Raw genomic sequence first — 12,934 nt, 5'->3', positions numbered from 1 at the left:
TCTTAATTTTTTTATGGAAATTCAAAGGCAGATAGCCTTCACACTATGTTAGCCAATGCTCCTTTATTTCAGGCAGCCCAAGAATCTCATTCCAAATCTCATCAGGATGATCAAGCTTTATGTTTACAATTTGGGATAACAAAAGAGGAAGCTTGGAGCATAGTAAAAGCCTATGCAGTTGCCTTCCTTTCAATGCTTTTATGCTCCCTCCAGGGAAAAAACATTGTGGTTTGAAACCCAATGAATTTTGGCAAATAGATGTGAGCCATTATAAATCCTGTCATCATCTGTCTTTTATCCATGTTGTGGTAGACACCTTTTCAGGATTTACTTTTGCAGTACCAGCAGCAAAAGAGACAGTAGGAGTGGTCACTGAATTCCTTATACAAGCATTTGCAATTATGGATGTGCCACAAGCAATAAAAACAGATAATGGACCTGCTATACATAAACATTTTGCACACTTTTGTGAACAGCATAAGATTTTACATACTACTGGCATACCTTTTAATCCTCAAGAACAGGCCATAGTAGAAAGAAGAAATAGATATATCAAGATGCTCCTCCAAAAACAAAACATGGGGGGGCACAGGCAACCCTAGAGAACTTTTAAATTTAGCTCTATTAATTTTTACATTTTTGATAAAGATGCACTGGCTTTGGCAGACAGGCTTTATAAGCCACCAGAAGGGCAGTGTCCATTGAAAGCAGTCTTTAGATAATCACCAGGTGATGTGGAGAGATCCAGAAAATGGTGAATGGAAGGGACCATATAGATTAACTGCTTGGTGAAGAGGGTTTGCTTGTATCTCTACAGATGGAGAAGTAATAAGATGGGTGCCAATGAGCTGTATTTGTTTTGTCCAACAGAGAGATACAGAGAAGACCCTTGAAACAAAAGAGAAGACCCAAGAAACATTGGGTGGTTCCATTATTGACTGTGCCCACCACTGAAAGAGCATAGTAGTTATAGCAATTGACTCATAAACATCAAAAACTGTTAGTGAGACAGATGCAGAACTTCAAAACCCTCAGGAATCATTGGATTCCTGGATACATGATAAGATTTTTGCAGTACTTTAAAACCAGTAGCAATCTTTGGATTTCCTGAGACATGCTAAGACTGTTTCAGGGCTTCAAAACATTTAGGAATCATTGGATTCCCTGACATGTGAAGTAATGGACAGTAGATTGGTTTTGGACTATCTCTTGCCTGTTGAAGAAGGTGTATGTGTGATTGTTATTTATATACTCTCCTTATAAGACTTATGGACATGGATATTCATATTATTTGTTATATCATTATGTTGATTCATCTTGTTTGTTACATCACTACTAGCTTGAGTTATATTACTATGTGCTTGTGTAATATCTCCCATGCTGATGGATTTATGTAAACCTGTTTTAATTTTCATCCCAGAGGAAATCTGCTAACAATATTTGCTTTGACTCCCCATTTCCCATTGCTGTTTTCACTTCCTTTACTGAGAAGTCAGGGAAGGTGTGATTACCTCTTTTGGGGGTTCTCACCTCCCTTCCTGAGAATTCAGGGAAGACATGACCATCTGTGTTCTTAAACAAAAGAAAGTAGGAGATGTAGAAGACCTGAACTCTGAAGAGATATACTTGAATCAAGGACAGCATGGTGCTTGTGGTTGAGCACCTACTCAGTGTGAGATAATGGTTCTCTATGGTGATGTAATAATGGTTGTGCATGCTCAGTTTGCTGTAGTGATGTAATCATACCGAGGTATTTAAGGGAGTCTCAGACATAGAAGACTCTCTCAGCCACAGCTCTCAGCCACAAGCACAGAGAAGACTTCAGGCTCCAGATTTCAGACCCCGACTCTATCTTTGGCCAGTCATGTGGTAGCTCTCTTGCCTCCTAAACTTCTCCACCTAAAGACCAAGTCCCATCCTAGTACCCTCTAGAGAGCCAGTCTGGACATCACATTTATTAAAGCTTTTAATTTTCAAAACATGGAAGGCGGAGCCAAGATGGCAAAGAAGATACATGTGATTTTGTGAGCTCCCTTCTTCCCTCAATACCAATTAGTTAAATCACCCTCAAAAATAATGCTGGACTGGTAGAAACCACAAGGACTGGAAGCATGACTTACCAGCTAAAGAGAATCTGGAGTTTCAACAGAAAAGGTCAGTTCCCAGGGGAGGAAAAAAAAGGAGGCCAGCACAGACTATTGGGTACAATCATACTGCTCTGATCACGCTGGGGAGAACTCTGGGATCAGAGAAGCCACTGAGATAGAAGAATGTGGCACAGGCTGATAGCTTTTCTCTGCTTATAAAACAGCAGTTCAGATGAGAAATCAAGCCACTTTAAAATATAAAGCCAGATACTAGAACCATCCCAAACTGTAAGTGACCTAACAGATCTTGGCACTGTGAGTGCGGCCAACTTCGGCTGTCTGGGGCTTCACCTGGGAGTAGTTAAGAGCTTGAAGAGCAGGGACACAGCCCAAGGCAAGCTCTAATTCGCATAGTGCCTTGCTCAGCTGGAGGCTGTGGAACTCAGCCTTAGAAGTACCAGAGAAGCCAAACCTTTGAAATAGGGACTGCGGTTTCTGGGCAGACACTTCCAGGTTGAGCGCAGGGGCTTTTCACATCAGCTGCTGACATTGACGCCCCACAGGATGCATTGGCTGGGCTTTGTGTCGCCTTTATTGTTCAGTCTTAAACCTCAGGAAAGTCTCTAGGACACACAGCAGAGGTCCTTCACTGGGCAACCCTCACAGCACACAGCCACAGCCATACTAATCACTCTGAGGCACTTCCAGGGAGGGGGAGGGGAACTCTCTCCCAGAGCTCTCTCTTAGCTCGGGCACAGGAGCCGCTGCATCCATCCAGTCTGGGAGGAAGCTGGTAAAGAAATAAAAAAAAAATTTCTTACCCCAAGGACAGACCCCAAAAGATTGTTTAAATATGAGTAAAAAAGCAAAAAAGAACCATTGATTCCTTCTAAACAGAGAAAGAGAGGGTATCCAACCCCAAGGAAGTTAATAGCAGAGAGTTAGTAGATAACAGCCTAAAGGGGAACGATACCTGCCCCCATCACATAACTCTCTCCTAGAAGAAACTATTAAAAAGTCAAGAGAGTTTGAAGAAAAATGGGGAAAGTAAAGAGAAGCTATGATAGAGAATAACAACGTTCTGAAATTTGAGTTGGAAAATGAATTCACAGGAGATTCAGGGAAACAAAATTTGTGAATTAGAAAGTGTTAAAAAAATCACAGGAAAGTAGGATTTCTGAATTGGAAAAGATAAAAAAGTTTTAAGAAAACAAGATTTCTGAATTGGAAAAAGATAAAAAAGTCTCAAGAAAATAGGATTTTTGAATTGGAAAAAGAAAATAATTCTCTAAAAAAAATTAGGGTAATGGAAAAAATTCAATAGAGCAAAATAATTCATTTAAAAATGAAATTGGGCATATACAAAAAGAACTAAAAACTGTGAATGAAGAAAATAACTCCTTAAAAATCAGGATGGAACAAAGAGAAATGAATGATTCATTGAGAACCCAAAAATCAGTCAAACAAAACAAAAAAAAATAAAAAGTTGGAAAATAACATCAAATACTTACTGGGAAAATCTATAGACCTGGAAAATAGATCTAGGAGAGATAATCTGAGGATCATTGGATTTCCCGAAAACTGTGACCAAAAAAAGAGCCTAGATTCTATTTTACAGGAAATCATCAAAGAGAACTGTCCAGAGATAATAGAAACAGAAGGGAAAATAGGCATGGAAAGAATTCATCGAACACCTTCTGAAAAAACCCTAAAAAAAGAACACCACGGAATATTTTGGCTAAGCTGCAGAATTACCACACAAAGGAAAGAATATTGCAAGCAGCTAGAAAAAAGCAATTCAAATATCAAGGGGAGACAATAAGGGTCACTCAAGATCTGGCTGCCTCCACATTAAAAGATCGAAGGGCCTGGAACCTGATATTCCAAAAGGGAAAAGATCAAGGATTGCAACCAAGAATAAACTACCCAGCTAAGTTCAGCATTTTTTTTCCCCATGGAAGAACATGGTCATTCAATGAAATAGAGGAATTCCATATGCTTCTAAGAAAAAAAAAAAAAAAAAAACTAGACTTAAACAAAAAATTTGATCTACATTCACAAAACTGAAGAGAAACAGAAAAAGGTACACAGAACCCTTGAGAACTGTATCTATGTTGTGGACATATAGAAAGTCTGCATGGATAATTTGATTTTACTGATATAAAACAGGGGGGGTAGTAAAGGGAAGGGTGTAGTATCAGAAAAAGGGGAAGGAGTGATTAAAAAGAGGGAAACTACATCCCAGGAAGAGGAATAGAAAAAAAAACCATATCTGAGGGAATTTAGAGAGAGGGACAAACATTGTGTGAATCTTGCTCTCATCAGAAGAGGCTCAAAGAGTAAATAATTGATGTATTTGACTTTCAGAGAATTCTCTCTCACCTCATTAAAAGAGGGGTGAGGAAAAGGGAAAAAGAAAAGGGGAATAAAGGAAGGGACTTGGAAGGAGTGGGGAGGGATACTAAAAAAAGGGAGGGCTGTGCATCACAAGTGGGGTCTATAAATTAAATATTAGGGAAGGGGTTCAGGGGGTCAAGAGAAAAAGCATAATCTGGGGATTATATGATGGCAGGAAATACAGAATTAGTAATTTTAACTGTAAATGTGAATGGGATGAACTCTCCCATCAAACAAAGACGGATAGCAGACTGGATCAAAAGTCAGAACCCTACAATATGTTGTTTACAGGAAACACACTTAAAGAAGGGAGATACATACAGAGTAAATGTAAAAAGTTGGAGCAGAATCTATTTTGCTTCAGGTAAAGCCAAAAAAGCAGGGGTATCCATCCTTATCTCAGAATAAGCAAAAGCAGAAGTTGATCTAATTAAAAGAGATAAGGAAACTATATCCTGCTAAAAGGTAGCATAAACAATGAAGCCATATCAATACTAAACATATACCAAGTGGTATAGCATATAACTTTCTAAAGGAAAATTAAGAGAATTGTAAGAAGAAATAGACAGTAAAACTATAATAGTGGGAGATCTAAACCTTGCACTCTCAGATTTAGAAAAATCAAACCACAAAACACATAAGAAAGAAATTTAAAAAATAAATAGAACATTAGAAAAACTAGATATGATAGACCTTTGGAGAAACTGAATGGCGATAGAAAGGAATTTACTTTCTTCTCAGCAGTTCATGTATCCTATACAAAAATTGACCATATATTAGGAAATAAAGATCTCAAAATTAAATGTAGGAAGGCAGAAATAATAAATGCCTTCTTCTCAGATCAAAATGCAATAAAAGCTACATTCAGTAAGAGGTTAGGGATAAATAGACCAAAAAGTAATTGGAAAATGAATAATCTCATCTTAAAGAATGGCTGGGTGAAACAGCAAGTTAAAGAAACAATTAATAATTTCACCCAAGATAATGACAATGATGAGACATCATACCAAAATCTGTGAGATGCAGCTAAAGAGGTAATAAGGGGAAATTTTATATCTTTAGAGACTTATTTGAACAAAATAGAGAAAGAGAAGATTAATGAATTGGGCCTGCAACTTAAAAAGCTAGAAAAAAGACCAAATTAAAACCCTCCAACCAAAAATCCAACTTGAAATACAAAAATTAAAAGGATAAATCAATAATATTGAAAGTTAAAAAAAACACACACACTATTGAATTAATAAATAAAATCAAGAGTTGGTTTTATGAAAAAGCCAATAAAATAGATAAACCTTTGGTAAATCTGATCAGAAAAAGGAAAGAGGAAAATCAAATTGTTAGTCTTACAAATGAAAAGGGGGTCTTTCCACCAATGAAGAGGAAATTAGAGAAATAATAAGGAGTTACTTTGCCCAACTTTATGCCAATAAATTTGAAAAACTTAAGTGAAATGGATGACTTTCTCGAAAAATATAGGCTTCTTAGATTAACAGAGTAGGAGACAAATTGCTTAAATAGTCCCATTTCAGAAAAAAAGAACAAGCTATTAATCAACTCCTCTGGAAAAAATGGCCAGGACCAGATGGATTTACATGTGAGTTCTACCAAACAATTAAAGAACAATTAGCCCCAGTGCTATATAAACTATTTGAAAAAAATAGGGGATGAAGGAGTCCTACCAAACTTGTTTTATGACACAGACATGGTAATAATACCTAAACCAGGTCGATTGAAAACAGAGAAGGAGAATTATAGAACAATTTCCTTAATGAATATTGATGCTAAAATCTTAAATAAGATATTAGCAAAAAGACTTCAGAAAATCATCCCCAGGATAATACACTATGATCAAGTAAAATGTATACCAGGAATGCAGGGCTGGTTTAATATTAGGAAAACTATTAGTATAATTGATTGATAATCAAATTAATAAAAACAATATTATTATCGTAATAGATGCAGAAAAAGCATTTGATAAAATCCAACATCCATTCCTACTAAAAACGCTTGAGAGTATAGGAATAAATGGACTATATCTTAGAATAATCAGGAGCATATATTTATGACTGTCAATAAGCATAATAGGCAATAGTAATAAACTGCAACCTTTCCCAGTAAGATCAGGAGTGAAACAAGATTGCCCACTATCACCATTACTATTCAACATAGTACTAGAAATGCTAGCCTGGGCAATAAGAACCGTGAAAGAGATTCAAGGAATTAGAGTAGGAAATGAGGAAATCAAACTATCACTCTTTGCAGATGACATGATGGTATACTTAGAGAACCCCAAAGATTCTGCTAAAAAGCTATTACTAATAATTCAGAATTTTAGCAAAGTTGCAGGATACAAAATAAATCCACAGAAACCATCAGCATTTTTATATATCACCAACAAAATGCAACAGCAAGAGATATAAAGAGAAATTCCATTCCCAACAAATGTTGAGTGTATAAAGTATTTGAGAATCCATCTACCAAAGAATAGTCAGGAATTATATGAGAAAAACTATGAAACACTTGCCAGAAAAATAAAGTCAGATTTAAATAATTGGAAAGACATTCAGTGCTCTTGGATAGGCCGAGCGAATATAATAAAGATGACAATACTCCCCAAACTAATCTATTTATTTAGTGCTACACCAATCAGACTCCCAAGAAACTATTTTAATGACCTAGAAAAAATAACAACCAAATTCTTATGGAAGAATAAAAGGTCGAGAATTGCAAGGGAACTAATGAAAAAAAAAAAGTCAGATGAAGGTGGTCTAAGTGTATGTGATCTAAAGCTATATTATATAGCAGCAGTCACCAAAACCCTTTGGTATTGGCTAAGAAATAGACCAGTCGATCAGTGGAACAGATTAGATACAAAGGACAAAAAAGGATACATCTATAGCAATTTAGTCTTTGACAAACCCAAAGATACCAACATTAGGGATAAAAATTCATTATTTTGAAAAAACTGTTGGGAAAACTGGAAATTAGTATGGCAGAAATTAGATATGGATCCACACTTAACACCACATACCAAGATAAGATCAAAATGGGTCCATGACTTAGGCATAAAGAATAAGATAATAAATACATTAGAGGAAGAGAGAGATTAACTCTCAGACCTGTGGAGGAGGAAGGAATTTATGACTAAAAAAGAACTAGAGATCATTTTTGATCACAAAATAGAAGATTTTGATTACATCAAACTAAAAAGTTTCTGTACAAATAATACTAATGCAAACAAGATTAGAAGGGAAGTAACAAATTGGGAAAATATTTTTACAGTTAAAAGTTCTGATAAAGGTCTCATTTCCAAAATATATAGAGAACTGACCCTAATTTATAAGAAAGCAAACCATTCTCCAATTGATAAATGGTCAAAGGATATGAACAGACAATTCTCAGATGATGAAATTGAAATTATATCCACTCATATGTAAGAGTGTTCCAAATCACTACTGATCACAGAAATGCAAATTAAAACAACTCTGAAATACCACTACACACCTGTCAGATTGGCTAATATGACAGGAACAAATAATGATGAATGTTGGATTGGATGTGGGAAAACTGGGACACTGATGCATTGTTGTATATATGTGTATGATTATAGGTATCTATGTGTATGTATATATACATTGTTGGTGGAGTTGTGAAATTGTGGTGGAGTTTGCCAATCTGACAGGTGTGTAGTGGTATCTCAGAGTTGTCTTAATTTGCATTTCTCTGATCAGTAGTGATTTGGAACCCTCTTTCATATGAGTGGATATAATTTTAATTTCATTATCTGAATTTCCAGTTTTCCCAACAGTTTTTTTCAAATAATGAATTTTTATCCCAAATGTTGGTATCTTTTTGGGTTTGTCAAACACTAGATTGCTATAGATGTACCCTTTTTTGTCCTTTGTACCTAATCTGTTCCACTGATCGACTGGTCTGTTTCTTAGCCAATAGCAAATGGTTTTGGTGACTGCTGCTATATAATATAGCTTTAGATCAGGTACACCTACACTACCTTCATCTGACTTTTTTTTCATTAGTTCCCTTGCAATTCTTGACCTTTTATTCTTCCATATGAATTTTGTTGTTATTTTTTCTAGGTCATTAAATAGTTTCTTGGGAGTCTGATTGGTATAGCACTAAATAAATAGATTAGTTTGGGGAGTATTGGCATCTTTATTATATTCTCTCAGCCTATCCATGAGCACTAAATGTCTTTCCAATAATTTAAATCTGACTTTATTTTTCTGGCAAGTGTTTTGTAATTTTGCTCATCTAATTCCTGACTTTTCTTTGGTAGATAGATTCCCAAATATTTTATATTCTCAACATATTTTTGGAATTGAATAGATCTTTATATCTCTTGCTATTGCATTTTGTTGGCAATGTATAAAAATACTGAGGATTTATGTGGATTCATTTTGTATCCAGCAACTTTGCTTAAGTTGTGAATTATTTCTAATAACTTTTTATTAGAATCTCTGGGGTTTTCTAAGTATATCATCATATAATCTGTAAAGAGTGACAGTTTGATTTCCTCATTACCTACTCTTATTCCTTGAATCTCTTTCTCAACCCTTATTGCTGAGGCTAGCATTTCTAATACAATATTGAATAGTAATGGTAATAGCAGGCAACCTTTTTGCACTCCTAATTTTACTGGGAAAGGTTCCAGTTTATCTCCATTACATATTATGCTTACTGACGGTCTTAAATATATGTTCCTGATTATTCTAAGAAATAGTTCATTTATTCCTGTACTCTCAAACGTTTTTAGTAGGAATGGATGTTGGATTTTATCAAATGCTTTTTCTGCATCTATTGAAATGATCATATGGTTTTTATTAATTTGATTATTAATATGGTCAATTATACTATTAGTTTTCCTAATATTAAACCAGCCCTGCATTCCTGGTATAAATCCTATTTGATCATAGTGTATTATCCTGGGGATGATTTTCCGAATCTTTTTACTAATGTCTTATTTAATATTTTAGCTTCAAAATTCATTAAGGAGATTGGTATATAGTTTTCTTTCTCAGTTTTCAATCTACCTGGTTTAGGTTCAGTACCATGTCTGTGTCATAAAAGGAGTTTGCCAGGACTCCTTCATCACTTATTTTTTTTTTTTTAAAGAAAATTCACATTTTATTTAGAATGAATAAACTATACAAAAATTGCTTTTTTTTTTTTTCACCAAAAATAACAGTAATATTTTCCTCATTACTCCTAGATAAACCACAAAATCCTAATTTGCAAGTTCTCCAGGTTAGGTTTACAAGTCAAGATGAGGCATGGAAAAAAAGCAGAATAAACACAAACAAAATCAGTTTTTTTTTTTTTATTCTTGTGAGATTGACTTCAAGATCATAGAACAGAATGTTTAATGTATAACTGTGAAAAGTTCATGAAACAGTTAGTGTGGAGCCCCAACAGAGGAATGTAAACCACAACAATCACTCATTTATGAGGAACAACATTGGCTCTATCACTTAAATTTTAAGTGAACTCATTCATTTACATTCACTTGATGAAGTCCTCTCTTCCCCTCCTCTCCTCCTCCTCCCCCCCCCCCAGCCCAGCCAGGCCGGCCTCCCCGGGGGCCAGGAGGCGGTCGGTGGGAGGCAGGGGGAGGAGGCCCGGCCGGCTGGACGGGCGATGATGCCGAGCTTCTGCGAGGCCCCGAACTGCACGTGGAAGAGCATGGAGTCGGACCTGGCCTTCTTCAGGTTCCCGAGGGACCCTACCGGATGCCAAAAGTGGGTGGAGAATTGTAGAAGAGCTGACTTAGAGGACAAAACACCTGATCAACTCAATAAGCATTATCAGCTTTGTGCCAAACATTTTGAGACATCTATGATTTGTAAAAGTAGCCCTTATAGAACAGTTCTCCGAGATAATGCTGTACCAACAATATTTGATCTTACAAGTCATCTTAACAATCCACATAGTAGGCATAGAAAACGAATAAAGGAGTTGAGTGAAGATGAAATCAAGTCACTGAAAGAAGGAAAAATTGATGAAACCTCTGAACAGGAGCAAACCAATCAAGAAACAAATAACAGTAATAGTACTCAAAATGCAGTTGCAGAAGGGGGAGGAGAACAGGATGAAGAAGTTTTACCTTTAACACTAGAAGAGAAGGAAAACAAAGATTACCTTAAATCTTTGTTTGAAATTTTGATTCTTATGGGTAAACAAAATATACCCTTAGATGGCCATGAAACGGATGAAATTCCAGAAGGTATATTTATGCCAGATAACTTCCAAGCTCTGCTTGAGTGTAGAATTAATGCTGGTGATGAGGTTTTGCGGAAACGTTTTGAGACAACAGCAGTCAACATGTTGTTCTGCTCTAAAACTCAGCAAAAACAAATGCTGGAGATCTGTGAGAGCTGCGTCCGAGAAGAAACGCTCAGGGAAGTAAGGGACTCTCACTTCTCCATTGTTACTGATGATGTAGTGGACATAGCCGGAGAGGAGCACTTACCAGTGTTAGTCAGATTGTGGACTACTCTCATAACTTGAGAGAAGAATTTATAGGTTTTCTTCCTTATGAAGCTGATGCTGAAATTTTGGCTGTTAAGTTTCATACTACTATTACTGAAAAGTGAGGCTTGAACATGGAGTACTGTCGGGGCCAGGCCTACATTGTCTCCAGCGGGTTTTCTTCAAAGATGAAAGTTGTGGCTATGAGACTTTTGGAGAAATATCCCCAAGCTGTCTACACCCTCTGCTCCTCCTGTGCCTTAAACACGTGGCTGGCAAAATCCATTCCTGTGGTGGGAGTATCTGTTGCTTTGGGGATCATTGAAGAAATTTGTTCTTTTTTCCATCGGTCCCCACAGTTGCTGGTGGAACTTGTTCTCTTTCAGAATAATGAAGAGAAGGGTAAGGAGCTAAAGGAGATCTGCTGTTCTCAATGGACAGGCAGACATGATGCCTTTGAGATTTTAGTGGACCTTCTACAAGCACTTGTTTTATGTTTAGATAATATCAACAGCGATACAACTGTTAGATGGGATAACTTTATTGCTGGCCAAGCCTTTATTCTTGGGAGTGCATTAGTAGATTTTGATTTCATTGTCACTGTTGTGGTTCTGAAAAACATACTCTCTTTTACAAGAGCTTTTGGGAAGAATCTCCAGGGTCAGACCTCTGATGTCTTCTTTGCAGCCAGCAGTTTGACTGCATTGTTACATTCTTTAAATGAAGTGATGGAAAATATTGAAGTTTATCATGAATTTTGGTTTGAGGAAGCCACAAATTTGGCCACTAAGCTAAATATAGAAATTAAGCTCCCTGGAAAATTTCGCAGGTCTCAGCAAGCTAACCTAGAACCTGAGGTGACATCTGAAAGCTACTATAAAGAGGTACTTAGTATCCCCACTGTGGAGCACATCATCCAGGAGCTGAAGGACATCTTCTCTGAACAGCACCTCAAAGCACTGAAATGTCTGTCTTTAGTGCCCTCTGTTATGGGACAGCTGAAATTTAATACATCTGAAGAACACCATGCTGATATGTACAAAAGTGACCTTCCTAATCCAGACACTCTTTCTGCAGAACTTCACTGTTGGAGAATCAAATGGAAACACAGAGGAAAAGATATTGAGCTCCCAGCAACCATTTATGAAGCCTTGCATCTACCAGATATCAAATTTTTTCCTAATGTTTATGCATTACTTAAAGTCCTCTGCATACTCCCAGTGATGAAGGTTAAGAATGAGAGATAATGAAAATGGTCGAAAATGTCTTAAAGCATACTTAAGGGATACTTTGACATCTCACAGGTCAAGTAACTTGGCTTTACTTAACATAAACTTTGACATAAAACATGACTTAGATTTAATGGTGGACACTTACATTAAACTCTACACGAGTAAGTTGGACCTCCAAGAAGAAGTTCTTCCCACAACTAATTCAGAAATAACTGAAAATACATAAGAAATTGACCAAAATAGGTTTTTTTTTCCCTGAATTTACACATTGGGAATTGGGAGAAAAGCCCTGAGAGGTCACATAATCAATCATTGAAGATAAGTTTGCCTTTAGATCTCCATTTGGATATGTTAGCCACTGATAATCTGTATGTTAAACTGCTATTCAATGAATTGGAAGTCTTTGAAAATTGATTTCATTTCTTGGTGATTTCTGCTGGTAGCTAATGCTCTGGAGATATTTTAGTTATATTTATTCTGGACATATAATTTGTGATTGCCAGGAATCCAACTATCAGGTTTTGGGTTTCTTAGTTATTGTGAAAAAAATAAGTATTGGGAGAAGTGGGAGGAAAAAAAAATAAGTTAAAATGAAGCTCGCTACTGACCACTGACACTTATGTTTGTTTGTTGGTTGTTTTTTTTTTCTTTTTTAATGTTGTACCATTGACAGTTAAAAAAAAAAAAAAAAAAAAAAAAAAAAAAAAAAGATATATTGGAAAAGAGTCTATT

At 36.2% G+C, this 12,934-nt stretch overlaps 1 pseudogene; it reads left to right on the top strand.

Annotated features, from left to right (window-relative positions):
- Positions 1-10,142: 10,142 nt before the first annotated feature.
- Positions 10,143-12,453, top strand: LOC141560711 (52 kDa repressor of the inhibitor of the protein kinase pseudogene; annotated as a pseudogene).
- The last annotated feature ends 481 nt before the right edge of the window (positions 12,454-12,934 follow it).

The sequence above is a fragment of the Sminthopsis crassicaudata genome, chromosome 3 (assembly GCF_048593235.1).
Source record: "Sminthopsis crassicaudata isolate SCR6 chromosome 3, ASM4859323v1, whole genome shotgun sequence".
Classification (NCBI taxonomy): Eukaryota; Metazoa; Chordata; class Mammalia; order Dasyuromorphia; family Dasyuridae; genus Sminthopsis; species Sminthopsis crassicaudata.
The sequence above is the reverse complement of the archived record's forward strand: the minus strand, read 5'-3'. Positions and strand labels throughout refer to the sequence as shown.